This window comes from Ambystoma mexicanum, chromosome 3p (assembly GCF_040938575.1).
Source record: "Ambystoma mexicanum isolate Mex_15411 chromosome 3p, UKY_AmexF1_1, whole genome shotgun sequence".
Lineage (NCBI taxonomy): Eukaryota > Metazoa > Chordata > Amphibia > Caudata > Ambystomatidae > Ambystoma > Ambystoma mexicanum.
The window spans coordinates 830,943,870-830,960,819 of NC_090925.1; the positions used below are offsets into that span (position 1 = coordinate 830,943,870).

A 16,950-nucleotide genomic window follows, 5' to 3' on the forward strand; every position below is an offset into this window, starting at 1 on the left:
AGGTTTTCACCTCCCCAATAAACGTCTGAACATGGCAGCAGCAGCTCTGGGGTTCTGCTCTGACGGAGACATGGCCCCGATAAGGCCACGCCAACCTGTCCTGTTTCTACTGGCCTACAGCATCGTGCCCTTGATGGTGGGATGTGTCATCAGTGTAGCATTGTTGTAGGAACGGTAGCGCGCCCCCACGCTGCTTCCGACCGAGGCCTTCTCATCTCTGCCGACCACCGAAAGGAAGCCGGCGCCATGGCCTGCGACCACAGGGTTTGTACCATCATCGAGCGGTGGCAGGGGAACAGTGAAACCCATGACGTGGTGTGCGAGGCTCACATCCTCTCAGCCTCCTGGACTGAAGGTGCAGAGTGCAGACTGAGCACTGCCGGAGCGAGTTCCCGGCTAGAAGCCTGATTTCAGGCAGTGATTGTGACGGTGAGTGCTTCTGGAGGCAACCATTTTCCTGCCATGGACTTCTTTTCTGTCTATAAATAGACATTAGAGGAACACGGGATTGGATTGGCGGTTCTGTATTGAAGGGCGGTGTTGGGGTGGGCACTGTCACAGTGTGTGTGTGTGTGTGTGTGTGGAGGCGGCTGCTCCAGGATGTGGTGCATTCAGAGCTTTAAGTGGGATAAAACCTCGAGCGGCGTCTTAAGGAGGCGAGATGATAATTGTGGGGGTCGGCTTAATGAACCTTTAAAAGATACGCGACCTATTTAACTAAAGAGATGGTCTTGTCAGACGCCAGTGAGTTTTTGCAGCCATTGGGTTTGAGTTTCCAACCTGCCATTAAAGGGAGTAAAATGACCATATATATTATAATAAATCAGCCGTCTGAAAATCGACAAAAGATATTCAGATATACAAATAAAATAAACTTTGGTTAATGCAGGTTCCAGCAAAAGCCTCCGTTGTTTTAAAGGAAATCTATGCATTCTATGTATTCGTTTATTAAAACACACTTATGACAAGATTTCAGTATATGTTACAAAAATCATCTGTTGTAGTTTCCCTTCAGAGTATAAACTAACTCCAAATGTCTGAAACTGGTGGGGCGATTGTAAAAATCTGTGATGGGGACATCTGCTGGGGAAGAGCAGTATTGCCATTCGCACTGTTTTCTGACTTTTAGCTGGGGGTTCAGGTCTGAGCCTCGACAGAACTTGACCTGGGCCATGCTTTGATGTTGCAAGCAGGGGCGTTGCTTGGGGGGGGGGGTCTAAGGGAGCTATAGCCCCCGGAAAGAATCTCAGGAGCTACAGCCAAAAGACTAGCTATCCCCCAGTCCCGACAGTTCAGACATCAGCTTAGCCCCAGGTCTTTTCCAGACCTAGCAACTCCCCTGGTTGCAAGGCTGAGCCCTGGCTAGTTCCGGTCCGCTTAAAGCCCAGAAATGACAGAACGTTGCCCGTGCAGGTGTAAGAAGTGCAGCACTCTATAGATGCGGGCGCTGAACGATTGAAGTGCACTGTTGGCAGAGATTTGAAGATTGGGCACCAAAGGGAGAGCTTGGCAGGGTAGGGCTCTTGGATTCTATTGTGTCTCACATGCCACAGGTGACGAGTACAGCACAGCGTGGATGCTGCGGGCTGCCTTTGAAGAGGGATAAAGGTCGAGTTCTCCCTGTGAGAGCGAGATGATTATTCGTGTGATACGGAGGAGCTCGGTTTCCCCGTGTGAGTAGCTCGAGCTGGGCCTCAGGTCCCCCACACACTCGGAGTTGGGCCAGTCCAAGCCTGTGAAGCTTGGGCTATTGGGCTGGAGGTTTGTGACGCATCACACCTTGACATTGAATTTGGACCCATCAAAGACACAGATGATTTCCCCCTGACCTCCAGCTCCTGCTGGAACTGCTTTCTGGCTAAAAATGTCGGCCCATGCTCTACTCTGTCTCAGGGATGTCATTTGGGGGTTGCCAGGGGTTGCCAGGGGTCGCAGTTGCGACCCCCGAGGTCTCCTTGCGACCCCTGTGGTCTCCCTTGCTACCCCTAAAATAAAATGTAAGCTCCTGGGCTGTGCCAGCACCATGTGGCTCTTTATTTTTGGAGTGGCTGCCTTTCTTGTTCAGGCCTCTTTAAAAAAAACGGGGGGTTCCACAAGTGCAACACTTTGAACAGTGATCTTAAATAATAAAGAACAGGAATAAAAAATAATTTGTCTTTCTGGAATTCTATACAATAATTGCTAGACTCATTAAAGGTTTATTTCAGGCACACTTCAGTCACTGATTTAGTCTGTTCATAAACACCTCAACCTATCCTTTCATCCTTCTGAGGTCGATAAATGAGTACCAACACAGGTTGGGTGATTTTGTATGTATATTTTTTCTATATAAAGCGCTTAAGCATAAGTGCTATGTGATAACACATCATTATCATTTGGCCTTGACTTCTGCTTGCATGCACAGTAAATTGGTAATATGCACCTATTCACACTGATATTAATGATACATATGGTGATCCATTCTTGTATGAAATGTATATCACATTATAGTGATATCTTACCCATTTTTTTCGTAGTGTACTTTAGGAACAATGCTATTTGATGCAACTTCCTGTTTTATCAAGGAGTGAAAGGTCATGTTCCACTGCTTTCCGTGATGTCACTCTGGTCTGGGGGTCAAATTACATCACTTCCTGTGATGTCATCAGATGTCAAAGTTTGTGTGATGTCACTTCCGCTACCCCTAACATTTTGGTGAAATGACGTCCCTGCTCTGGTGCCCTCAGGGCCTGCCCAAGGATTTTCAGGGCCCAGCAAAAGATGTGTGGGGTGGCAAAAGATGTCTGGGCCCCCTAATTTGCATAAATAATGACATCAGTGATATCCCAGAATGAGCCTTGAGTACGCAAATGTATCATGGGAAGTTAAATTAAAAACATGTTGCAATGCGTAGAAGACAAATACACTGGCGTTCAGTTTATGATTTGGCAATATTAAGATTTACCGATGTGGCAATATCAGGAGTGAGGCATTCTTTTTCAAGTAGCAGACAGCCTGATACCTTTTACAGACTTATCATTTTTGCAGATAAGGCATGGTGTAAAAAAGTTACGGGAGCACTCATTTGGGTTAAGTGGCGAAGGCCGGATTTGAGAGCAGTCTGCAATTCAGGAACTTGAACACATCTCTTCCCATCTCTTGCCACAACCTGGGCAAATATTAAGGACTTGCACGCCCTCTCATCATTCCCCCTCCTCAACCTCACTTCTGACTTTCAACACTACTCTGCTTTTTAAAGCTGATTTCTAAAGTACACACACCATAGTAAGGTACCCATTCAAATATATAAATCATTGCAGCAATATGTTTAGCAAAAAGTGTACAGATGTGGCATTATTCCCCCTCCTGATGGGAGACTACAAATACCAGAATGCAATTCAGCAAAATGCAAAAAAAAATTCGTTTGGGTTTAGAAAATGTCTAAAAACGTATAATGTTTGAAAAGGTTACATTTTTGTGTTTGACAAATGCAGGGTTCCTATATGATGTCATGAAACTATCACATTAAACCAAAAATAAACTCACTTCTTTCTTCCCTAAATCTACAAGCCCATGCCCCATTCCATAAAAGAAAGTCCAAAGGGTGCTTGTGAGGACGCCTGAAATTAAGAAGTCCTCTGTTCAGAATCCTACTCTGACCTAACCACATTCCCTATCTGACAAACGAAAACAACAAAAGAAATGAAAAAAGACTTCGTTGAACTATTAACTGGAAGCGATGGCTGCTGGCGTCTGACCCCAACCATGCCCCTATTTAGAAAAGGCCTTTGCCACAGTTCAAGATCAACAGTTCTTGGTGTGTTATGGAATGCTATCAAAGTGTTCCAGCCCAGGTCTCTCTCAGTCACTTCCCACTTTGGGATTCTTTCTTCCTTTCTCCCCTCTGGAATTCTTTCAGTCTTTCTTCCTCCCCACTGGTGATCTCAGTCTCTCTGTACTCCAGACTTTGCCCTCCTCTGGGTTATTCTTCATTTTTCTCCACTCTTTGTTCTTTTCCCTCTTTCTCCCAACTCCGGGGTTCTCCCAGTTTTTCCCCACACTGGGGCTTTTTCGCCTTCTTCCTCCCCAATCTGGGGATCTCTTCCTTCTCTCTCTTCACTTTGGGGTTCTTTCATCATACTCTCCCCTAGCTGGGGCTTTTCTTCTTCTCACTCCCCACTCTGGGGCTCTCTTCCCCCACTGAGGGTTTCTTTCAGTCTCTCCTCACTCTGGGATTCTCTTTTTTCTTTCCCACTCTTTCACTCATCTCCCTTTGCACTGGAGCTAGTGCCTATATAAATGTCTCAGGTGTTGTTCCTTGGGGTAGGGGACATTGAGACTTGCCAGTCCTCTGGTCGTCGGGGAGCCACTAACGCAACTCTTCTGCCAGGCTCTGCGGTTCAACTCTCTCGTCCTGGCCACTCGCTTGCACAGAGTCGCTTATGTGGCTTTTCCATTGGGCTCGTCATCAGCCTTCTTGTAACTTGGTCGGCACAGAGCGCTTATGAGACTTTGCAGGTGGGCTCGGCATTGGCCCTCTGATTCTCCTCTTTCTTGCTCTCGCAGCTCGGCCAGTACAGAGTCGCTTATGTAACATCTCAGCTGTGCTCCACGTCGTCCTACTCAGACTCTCTCTCCTTTTCTCAGCTCGGTTGGTGCAGAGTCACTTATGCGACTCATCAGCTGGGCTCTGCCTCCTATCGAGAGTCTTTCTAATTCTTGCAGCTCGGTTGGTGCTGAGTTGCTTATGCAGCTTCTCCATTGAGCTTCGTGTAGTCCTTTCAAGACTCTTTCTTATTATCGCAGATCGGTCGGTGCAGTGTCGCTTATGCGCTGGGCTCTGTACAGTCCTTCCGAGACTCTCTTTCTTAGAGCTCGAACAGTGCAGAGTCGCTTATGCAGCTTCTCCACTGGGTTCCGTGCAGTCCTTCCAAAACTGTTCTCTCTCATTATCATGGCCTTCCAGGGCAGCTCCGGGCAGCCATCAGCTGGGCCTCAATGCACTCTCCTGGTGCGTGGCACAGGCCTGTCCGCCGACACAGGTGTTCTCTCTCACCAACCACACCTCCATTGGCCTCTTTGGCATGGTTGCGCTTTACCGTGCCTGCTGAGAATCTTCAGTGATTGCTTGTCCCAGGGATGCTCCTCCAGTGGGCTGGCTCACTCGTATTTCCTTATTCTTCATAGTAGATTGGGCATACCTAGGATCAGAAGCCAAATCAGCCATTAGTAAAGGGTGTACATGGTTGTCACAAAACACAACTCCTACATACCCTACAAAGGTGTTAGTGCCCGGGGGAGGTGAGGGGATGATGACTTATACCATTGCCAGAATCTCTATCCTTTAAAGGGGAGTACCCTCCAGAGGGATCCCACCTACCCTGTCCCCTAGGGGGGAGTTAAGCATAGCAGGCTCACTTCCCTAGTCCCAAAGGGGGTTGCCCCCCTTGGGGTGAGGTGATGATCTCCCTGGAATAGTCACAGAGGGCATTTCTGAGCCCCCCTGCCCCCCCAGGGGAAGTATTGGCCATGTGTTGCATTAACACAATGTACAGTGGAGGTATGATTTGTATGGTTGGTAGAAACACTGGCCAACAATCTAGGCACTCGGAATAATATAACTGAAATCTGTCCCAGGTCATGTTTTATTCACGCATGAAGATAATCGAGTATCTTCCTAAATGTGTTCTTTTTTCACATTTATTGGTAGCGGACGGCAGTCAGTGGCATCGTCTCAGAAGCTCCGCGTGTTTCCGGCTGTATGTCTATCACCAGGAGCTGAATGTCTATTAAACCCTAAAAATAGTTTGCTCTTCTTCAATTTTTCAAAAGTCAAAAACGTGAAGTAACCATTGACAAAGCAATTCTTACAAAACAAAAAAATCAAGATCTAGAAGAATACCTCGGGCAGTATTCGACTAGAATATCGACGACTGTACAATCGAGTGGATTTTCATCAGAGTCTTTAGGGGCTTCTCGTCAATACCTTAAAAAAATCCACGTTGTCTAGAAAAACCACCTCTGTCGCTGTTAAACTCTGAATAAGTTGGACTTGCAGAAATACTGCTGGCAGAGGTGATCTTTGACCGCAGGTGATCTTTCTGCTAAAAACCCAGTAAACTCGCAATGAGACCCTGTGCTATTTTCCCATCCTCCCCACAAATCAGAGCCTGTCGAGCTCTTCTGGCTCCGCCTTCTTATCGCCGAGAGGCCCATGGGAAAATGCTGTGCTACATAGAGGAAGGAGCAATGTCAGAAGGTCACGCCCTTGGCATGAGGACGCAGTGCACCGAACCCCTGTGCCATATGAGATGCTTTCTTTGAGGGGTCTAGGATATGATAGGTTATTTATAACGTGCTTAATACCCAGAGGTTTCTAAGCGCGGACCCAGGGATCGAACACATGTTGCTCCGTGTCGTCTTGCTTCCAAGGCGAGCACGTTGCCCCTGAGCTATCCTCCCGAGACAGGATCTCTGTGTGTGTGGAGAAGATCATGGGGTTATCTCGGGAGACATGCTCTCTTTTCTTTTTAAGGTGAGAAGAATCTGCTTCTTGTGAGGGAGTTGGGCTCATTGCATTAGGTTGAGATATTCTGGATTCACTTCTGAAAGTTAAACTGGCTTCCACCCTGCGTGATGTACACACTTGGGTTCCATGCCCATTGGTGAGTTGTCCAGACTTCATTTTTGAGTGAAGAAGGCTTGGCGTTTCTCTGTGAAGAGAGATTCTAAACCCATGTGTATGCTGGTGTGCAGGTGAGATGCATGGACTCCCTGGGTGGTTGTGACACACGTATGCTCCCTGAATGAGGGAAGACACTTACATTTTCTCTGTAAGTATATGATGTTCAAGGGTTCCCCGTGGGCGGTTGAGACACTTCTGTGAAGGTGAACCCAGGTGCAGTGGCATTTAGTTGAGCAAGCCACCGATTATTTTACAGGGAGTCAGATACCCTCCCCAAAACATAGGCGCTTAGGACTGTTGGGACTAATTTGTTCAGGGGCGGACTGGGGTGAGCATCAGCTGCTGAGGCAGGAGGATGCCTCAGCACAGTTTTGGAACTCATACCATATCCTCTTAAACATGCGTCATTGTGAACGCCACTGTGCCCAGGTAGTCTGCCACAGAGAAAGACTTCTCGTCCCATTGCTTAAATGGTCTCTACTGCCTGGAATAAAATAGTGTGTTGTTTCCCTAGTCGCAGTTAGGGTTATCATGTTTGTCCCATTATAAGGGTTACACTTGCACCCCTTTGAATTTTGTGGTTTGAAGAGGGATATGGGCTCTTGATGCCCTGGATGACTTTCTTCCTCTTATAAGACTGTCTAACACCTGCCTTTAATCTGCAGGTGGGGCAGTGCCAGCCATTTACCTCTTATTCAGGGCGAATAGCTTTTCTTTCTCATCATCGTGTCACCACAGAGCGAAAATATGGGAATCCACAAACAGAAATACTAGACCGTTAACTCCCACTTCCGGGTGGGACATGCACAAGTTTTGCAATTTGCCACCCCAGCCACTGTCTCCTGCTTATTCTCTATCTGCAGTGTGCAACTTTTTTCTTTTCTTGTGTCACTAATTTGCAAACCGGCCCCCACAAGACTGTGTAAACATTCTCTACTCAATCAATCAAAAAACCTTTATTCTGCAATAGCAAAAAGCCATTCATACTGAAGGCATGCCCCTAAACGCTCATACCAGAGAGAATACAACCTAATAGTGAAGAAAGACCCAAGTCGATCTTGCAAGGATAACACGTTTTTATTCTCACACACATATGAGAGCAACAGCAAAGAACCGGGCTGCTAAGAACGTTCTGCCGAAAAGTAGTACAAGCAGAATTTCATAGAGCATAACATCGTCATACATGATGCAATTATATAGGGTAAAATCCTGCGTGGCTGGTTGGTGTGTGCCTATACAGGATCCGCCTGCCCCATACGGGATGCCAAGCCGTTGGTTCCAGCCCAGTCCGTCCGTCTTCCATCACGTGGGTGCTGCGTTGATCATCTTCTTCTCACATCAAAGGTCAGAAAACAAATTAATTATACTCCTATGCAACTATTTTATCACTCATAGTGTGCACTTGGCAGGCTTTAAGACGGGCACAAAGAAGGTTCTGGGGTACTCAAACCTTTACACACACACACACATTTCACTCACTCCCCTCCACGCCACCGTTTTGAACTATAATGTATTCCTCCCAGCACCTCGCAATACAAATCATACGATTGTCGCTCAGCGATGTTCCCTGTCCGTAACATTTGAACATTTGAGGACTTGTTACTTTAGGGTTGGCGGTCAAAGGGCACCTGGTGCCATGGAATTCAGGAATCTTAAGGTTTATTCAGTTACATGGGCTATAACTCGTGGTCACCTGGGGATGGGCCGGGTCATGCTTTGGCCAGTTTGAGATAACATGCACACCAGGCGCCGATCTGTGATCGCGGCCTTGTAGAGCACATTCCTCTCAAACATCTTTGCAACCCTGTTAGAACAAGGAATAGGCGTTGTGGAAGTTGGGAGTGTGGGCTGTCCTCATAGGAGCTTGGGCATGGCTGGGGAGTTATCTTGTCTCGTGATTTTGGGCCTAGTGCATGAAATTCTGCATTTACTGCGTGACCATCCCCTTCTACCCATGATTACTAATATCTATGCAACATAGCAATCCTTCTCGTGTCTTATGCTGTACTATGTGGATAGACGACATTTGGTTATTTTGGAGTATGGTCCTGTTAAACTGGGATGTGTCCCTCTCACCACCCCCCCCTTCCCCCTGGCTCATCATAGAGCTTCAAATGCATCCCACCTCACTCTAAAGCGCCTAGGGGGGTGGGACGGGGCTGCCTCCTTCCCAACATTCCCCCCTTTCGTTACTTCTACAGTAACTGACTCTGGGATACCTCTACGCTCCAGCTTCCAGTCTCTGCTTCCACATCTGGATCCCAGGCCCTACACACTGACTGCAAACTCTTTGCCCTATGTGTGTACTCTTCAGGTGAGCAAGTCATATAGATGCACCGCCCTGCTCTGCCAGGTCCACCTAAACCTCTGTGTAATTTTCTGGGTCAGGGGGTGGAGAAATGATAGTGTGATATAGATGATGAACTTCATCTCCATATGGGATGGGGAACATTTCATACTTAGGGCAACTGTGTGGGACATCAGTTTGTACTTCAATATTTTTTGTTTCGTGAGGTGCTTTAGGAACCCCAATTGATGCCATCATTATTGCGCAATTAGGTACCACATTGGCACACCATCGAAGGACTAGCTGACAGGAGCAGAAAATAACAAGGATGGACAGAATGATGGGCATTAACAACTTCACGATCGCTCTGAGCCACGACAGGGCCCAGTTGAATACCGTAGTAAACAAAACACTGTCCTGTATTCCTCCCTCCTTCTTCATGCGAACACCCAGGCCATGGACAGCTGCGATGATGTGTGATAATGATGCATCCTCTGGAGGCATTTTTTGCAAACCCCATCTTCCATTGCTGTTAACATGTCCAACACATAACGATTTTGGATCGACATAAGTCTCAATACACAAAACTTAACCTTGATCACATTGAACCCATTCTCTGTGTCGTGCGTGAGCTGGACCAGTTCCCATCTTACGATCTGCAGCCATTTGGCATTTTTTGCAGCCTACCTTCCCGGCAAAAGTAAAGATGCAAAAAAGGATTCTGCTGAGCTGAAAAGCCTGTATTTTTCTGGTATTTCAGCAAGCAATGTGGAAGAGTCTATGGATATGTAATTCGATCTTTTCATCCTCTGCGGTGGTTGGAACTGTCCTTTTCCTGGCAGGATATGGAGTTCCTGTGTGGGCAACAGGCCCTTATCTTAATTTTTGACTGTGGGGAGACTAGTTGGTCCCTCGGCAGGTAGAGCTCCCCCTTCAGGTGTTCTTCTGGGATTACTAATATCGCTGAGTGCAATGTGGGCAGCGAACAACAGCCCCTCCATGATGGTGGGAGGTGCAAGTAAGCTTGTCTGCAATAGACCCAGTAGTAATCCATCAGTGTTGCTGTTCCTTTCTTCATATCTGTGGTCAAGAGAGTCCTATTGCAATGTTTGTTTGACTCGACAAAAACTGTACGCTTGCTGCAGAAACAAAGTCTATATTCTTCTTCCTTGTGCACCCGCACCTACTTTTCCATCGTTGCAATCCACGTCAACTTCGTGATATACTCTGTCCAGATTTTCGCACAGAAAGTGTCCACCCTGCTATACTTTCCTTGCTATATGTTACCAATCCTTCTGCCAAGCAAGGTAGTGTGATGCCCTGCCAGTTAATATTGACATGTTTCCGCCCTTTCACCATCAGTTAAGGCAGCTCCACACACTTGATGCTTTTTGGATCATCGTTGCACTTTACAAAATCTGGACGCACCATTTGCAGTTGCACACTATGTGCCTGGAACATTCCTTTTATTCTGCATAACTAGACATTGTGCCTCTATAATTGGGACTGCTTGCGCTACTAACACCTTGGGAGCCCCTGACATGTGTAGAATGAGTGAACACACATAACAGCTTCCATTCACAGCGTTTCTCCCCACACCGCTCATGTCAGAATACCATGAGTTGGTGAACTCGGGATGATGAATATCCTTAATCACATCCAAACCCAGCCCTTGATCATTGTCATACATTTGTAAAACTTCTCTTTTCATTATTCTATACCTGCTTTCAGGGATTGCAGCTTTACTAGTGCTATCGGAAATAATATTATATAATTTCGCAGTGGTAGACAACCTCCTACTTGCTGAAAAAAATGTTTTCACTGTTTCCTCCACTGTCATATTGTGCTTATTAAATTCATTAAATTCATTTCCATTAATCTTGTTAGTGCTAATATATGTAAATCCACTCATATTATTAACATTTAGATGTATTTTCCCATTTGGATAATATACAATTGTATTCCACCCATTCCCTCCCTTTATAGGGCCTCCCCCTGTAACACCCTCCCCCAATACAATCCCCATAGTACTATCAATATCACACAGAGACCTGCGAGGATAATCAACCCACAATAATAAACATAGGTCCATATTTTCTCGTTCATACATCTACACCTCGGCCACCTACTTAACACATTATTTACATTAGTCACGTCCATCTTCTTCTTTCCTGAAATAAAAACAGAGACACACAAGACAACGAAAAGGAGAAACATACAAGACGTACTTTGTACACAAAGAAAGAAGAAAAATGGAGAGAGAAAGAGAAAGAGAGAGAAGGAAAGAGAATGAGAGAGAGAGAAAAAGAGAGAGACAGAAAAAGAAAGATATGGAGCTAGCAGCTAGGCTTCGGCCTGCCACTGGAGCATGCTACCGCACACGTATTGCCCCTGAGTAGGCGGGTGAGGTAGATGGGGTACAGGTACGGCTACCCCGTGTTTCAAGATAACTGATGTACCAGTGTACTCTCTGGAGGTGCCGTGCGAATGTCAGAGAGGTGGACCCAAAAGCATAATTCTTTGACTTTTACAGCAAAGGGAGGACAAAACACCTCCTCGTAGGGCCCTCGGAACTGCAGGTTATTCCATCTACCGCAAACATTGCAGACGTATATGAGGTCTCGAGGTAGGAGCGGTTGTGTGGTCATATGCTCGGGATCTGTCACTGTAGTAGTCTCCTAAAGTGTGCAGGGGACGGGAGGGTTCCCTTGTTGAATCCTCATTCCAATTGTCTCTTGTTTGTAGGGGTCTTGTGCCATGGCCTCAGTTCCTCCCCTGCACCTAAAATTAATCTACCGCATCTCTTAAATGTATGTTTCATTGCCATTTAATTTGAGGTGTGCATCAATAATCATCCTTTTTACTGTAGTAGTCTCGACATCCGGTGTCTGTTGCCACAATCCTGGGAGGTGCAATCTTTCGGGAGACACATTTAATGGTCCGAGTTAGTGTGGTCAAATACTCCTTGAACTCATCGCCTAGCAGCGCTGCTGCACTATGTGCATTTTAAGGCCTCCTTACAGGGGATATGGGAGTATGCATATGCCAACCAATGACCACATCATGAGGTGACAGATGGTGGTCTTTGCTTGGCTGCATGCGTATACTGAAGAGGGCCAGGGGCAAACAATGCACACAGTTTTTCTTCAACGTGGTACACAGTTTAGATAATTTATTTTTAAGGAGCCCATTTTATCTCTCCACAATGCCATTGGCCTGTGGGTGGTAAATTGACACCTTGGGTGCTTGATGCCAAGTAGTGCTGTAACGTGTTGAAATAATGCATTGAAGAAATGTGTGCCATTGTCTGACCTTAAAACCTCGTACACACCCCATTGCGGGAAGACTTCCTGGGCTAAAAATCTAGCAGCACACTTAGTATCCAGATGTGCACACAGCCCTCCTTCCACCCACCTTGAGAAAGGACAAACCACTACAATGAGGGACCTAGATCCATTACAATGCTTACCCATATCAGCGTAATCTATGTGCAATTAATGGAACGGCCCAGTAGGGCAGGGCATGGTGCCCATAACATCTGCAGTGTCATCCCTGTAGTGAAACTTTGATGTGTGGTGCAGTGTATGACCATTTCTGTAATGCTTTCATGGATATTTGGTATAAACCAGTCCTCCTGTATATGTGCTGCTATGTGCTGCTTCGAACTGTGAGATGGATAATGTAACTGTTCAAAAGCTACGGCTAGCAGCTCTTGGGGCATTACTGTCTCCCCAGTTCTCTCCTGCCTCCACAACAGATCTGTCAGAGACTCCTTACAACCTCTCTGTGACCACAACTCTTTCTCCCTTTCAGGTGCCCTTCCTTGTAGTTCAGTTCGATAATCTGGGAAATGGGCAATGCTGTGTAAGGTGGTGGATGCTCGCTTGCCGGTGGTACAGTCACAACATACTCAGCAGTTATTTCATTTGGCAGATACAGCACCATTTTGTCTGCCGCATCGGCAGCTGCATTCCCCATCGATATTTCATATGTCCCGTTAGTGTGGGCAGTGCACTTGACGACTGCCACAACAGATGGTTGGGAAAGTGCTTCGATCAGTATTTCTAGCAGTGCTGCATGCTGCACTGGGGATTCATCCGCCCTCTGAAACCCCCCCCACTTCCAGTCGGATAGACCAGTTTGTACTGTTGTTGTAACGTACGCCAAGTCTGAATATACTGTAACATAGCACCCTTTAGACACTCTTAATGCTTCAATGAGAGCTATGAAATCCACTGCCTATGTAGAATAATGCATGGGCAACCTTTTCATAACCACTTTCTTGTACTCTCCTTCCGCAAGTCGTACCATCGTTGTCCCTTTCCATCTTTGCCCAACCTCCTGATCAATTGTGGAGGACCCATCAACAAAACATACCTCACCCTGCACAGTCCCTTGCTTTGGGAATGTCGTCCTCATCCCCCTTGTATGTGGCATAGTCGTGCGCTGTCAAGTCCTCTGTAGTAGGCATGTCCGTTAAAAAGGTGGCAGGGTTCACTGCTTTACACCTAACCACATGAATATGGGGTTTAAAGATGATGATCTCATATGCCGACGACCATTGCATAGTCTGAGTAGATTTGGACCTTTCTAGAATGGCAAACAAGGACTGAACACCCCATTACAATTGTAGAACCTTTCTCTATTGCAAAAGCAGCAGCTGCTAAAGCTTGTTTGCATGCAAACTGCCCTTGCATCAATGTAACCTAAGTGCTGCTATAATAGACCAATGGTTTATGGCTCATACCGCTCTTCTCAGTCAATACCGCTGTCATAAACTCGCCATCCGAATGTGAAAATAAGTAAAATTCCTGCATGTAATCTGGGACGAATTACTTTGACAAACTGTTTGATCCTTTCTGCCGTCCACGGTAAGTTATGGTCCTTTGTTTTTTTGTGCTTCCCTAAGGGACTATAAAAGTGTCCATGTAATCTAGAATCCGGGCCATGCAGTAGTTACACAGGCCCAGAAACCTCTGCATTTCTTTAACTGAGCTGGGCCTGGGCTGGGCACGTACTGATGCTGCCCTGTCTGGTAGTATTCTCTTAGCATTCGCTGATATGAACTGCCCCAAATAGAGCACTTCCTGTTGGCAATATTGCAATTTGGCCTTGTCAACCTTGTACCCCTTACAGGCCAGTAATTGTAGGAGTGCAATGGAGTCATTTCGGGCAGTGCTGTTCACTGTCACTAGCAGGTCATCCACATACTGGATAATCGTACTAGGCACCTGAATATTCCCTAGATCCGCATGCAGTATTCTGTTAAATATGCTTGGATCTCGTAGTACCCCCGAGGTAACCTACTGTGTTCGAACTGCATCTGGCCCTGTGTAAATGCTGTGGGGTACCTCGACTCAGGATGGAGTGGAATCAAGAAGAATCCATTTTTCAAGTCCACTACAGTAAAATACCTGGCTTCTTCCAGGATGCTACATAACATTGTCGCAGGATTCGGAATGACTGGAAATTCTTTCTGTACAATGTCATTTAGGGGGCGCAAGTCCTGAATCATTCTCCAATTGCCCCCTGGTAATTTTTTGACAGGGTATATTGCCGTGTTATACAGGGACGTGGATGGCACGATGATCCGCTGGTCCAGTAGGGCCTGTATTGTCTCTCTAATACCTTCCTCCACCTCCCTTGAAAATGGATATTGTTTTACCCTGGGCAGCACTGCACATGGCTTCAGTGTTATGCACAAAGGGGTCACGTCTTTCAGTAACCCTACATCATGTGGATTTATAGTCCACAACTGTGAAGGCACGTGTTGTAAGTCCTCGTCATAAATAGAGGTGGAGTTAATACTGCCATCAGGGGACAATGCACATTTTGGTACTGTATCATTTTGTCACAGGGGATACAGATATCTATGATTATTTCCCCATCGTTGTCATTATTTTCAAATAATTTGTTAACCGTCATTTCCTTTAGCTGTACTGTTGGATCTACACAGAGCACTGTGTGCCACTCATACCTGTCCCTGTGCATTCCCATCCGGACAATCCTCTTGTCTGAAACCAACAACCCTTGCACATCCAGCGACCATATCGTGCCCACCACCACCTCAGGTGACTCTCCTGGATGAAAGATAAAATCAGTGGGCACTCGCCAACACTGTTTGGCAATCTTAGGCACCGCCTCCACAAGCACTGTAAAACCATAAATACGCATGTCCGGGTCTACGGGAATCCCGCGGGCCACCACCTCCCTTGTCATTGTGTGTGTTATCAACATCGTCCTTACAGCACAAATCCCAGGCGTGGAGCAGACTATACAATGATCTGTAAAGGATACAGTTATGTTTAACTTGCTAAGCATATCCCAGCCCAGTAAATTGACAGGGGAACTTTCGGAATATAATAATAGCACCATCGCTAGCTCCCCTTCCATCTTCACGTCCAGCTCCTCAGTGTTTGGAACCTTGCAAATAGCCCCATAGAATCCCTGCGCATCAAGATATTTTCCTGACAATGGAAAATGCCCTTCCATGGTACATGATGTAGTTGCACCAGAGTCCACCATGAATGTGAAATGCTTGTTTCCTATCTCTGCCCCACCAAAGGTTCCTCTTCAGGGTGGATGGTAGTCTCCAAGACCGGACACACGAGTGCTCTCTGTGGGCTGCCTTAATCAGGGTATGTGTTCATTCCAGGAAACGAGAAGGGGCTTCCTCCTACCACTGCTGCTCCTCCAAAGGGAGTGGTAGCCCCACTTGGTACCCTGTTCACCAGGGTAGCACCACCCTGCTGCTGCTGTGGCGGATGCCACACTTGCATGTCAGATGCTTGAGGCTATTGGTTATATGTTTGGTGTTGCCCCTGGGAGTACCCTTGGATCTGATATCCTTGACCCTGTGCCCAATACCCTGATCCTTGGGGCTCTTGGGACACTTGGCCCTGTTGCTATGGCCCATCATTTTAATACCCCACTGCAGATCTGTTCCAGCATTCCCTTGCAAAATGCCCCCACCTCAAACAATTCCAACATTTGGATGGGTTCCAAAACCTCCTTCGCTTGCTCTTTGAAATCCCCCTCTTCCTCGCTGTGCCCCTCGTTGTTGCCACTGTGGGTCGGATACTGTTGTCCCCCCTGCCCCTATGATACAGGCATGTGGACAGCAACCTTTCCACTAGGGATGTCTTTGGACTGTTCCCCTTTCCCGCTCTTGATCCTTTTACAATGGTGCACTATTACACCCTGTATTCCGGCAACCACTTTGCCTCAATACCCACAATCTTATCCAACACCTTCTGCACTTGCTTTGGCAAGCCCCTCTTTACAATAAAATAGAAAAATGGAATTGACTGATCCCTCGGCCCTCCTATTTCAGCTCTTCACATCTCTTACATTTTAAGAATAAATCTAGCTCGGTCCTCATCATCACCCATAGTATACTGCATCAGGGACTGTAAATCAGGGGTATCTGGGAAGGCTGTCGGTAGTGCGACCCATACCTGTGCTCTAACTCCATTGAACGGTGCTCCATCATGTGCATCATCCCCCAAGGTTACTCCCTGGTATACAGCCTTAACCCACACATCCCCAGCCTGGTCCCCAATTATAGCAACCATCAAGTTCTAAAAATCCCCTATTGCCAGAGGCACCCCTGCTGTTTGCTTTTCAAATTCATATATCCACTTGCTCGCCCCGTCTGTGAGCTGCGGAAGGGCCTTCATTAAATTATTCTTATCCATTTGGGGCCAGGGCACATACTGTCTCATCCCTGCCCCCTTTTGTATGAGGGGCATCTGCATCTTTGCCCTGCTTCCCAAACCATTCTTCACAACGCCTATGTTCCTCAACCTGCCCCCCGCCCACAGACATTCTACTTGGGGGGGGGGGGTTTCTCAGCCGCCTCTTCACCCCTTCCTTCTCTTTTACTCTGACCGTCAGAAAATGTATCATCGTCCTCTTTCTCCTCCTCCACATTCTCTCCCAATACCGTATTCTCCTTTTCTAGGATTATCCACCCACCCAGGCTTCTTTCTTTCTAAAC

At 46.7% G+C, this 16,950-nt stretch overlaps 1 protein-coding gene across 1 annotated transcript in view; it reads left to right on the top strand.

Moving 5' to 3' along the window:
* Positions 1-305: 305 nt before the first annotated feature.
* Positions 306-16,950, top strand: part of LOC138580956 (perforin-1-like) — a 145,842-nt gene continuing 129,197 nt past the window's right edge. The window contains exon 1 of the mRNA XM_069651913.1: positions 306-429. The gene's annotated coding sequence lies outside the window, so the exon portion shown is untranslated. The remainder of the gene's footprint in view (positions 430-16,950) is intronic.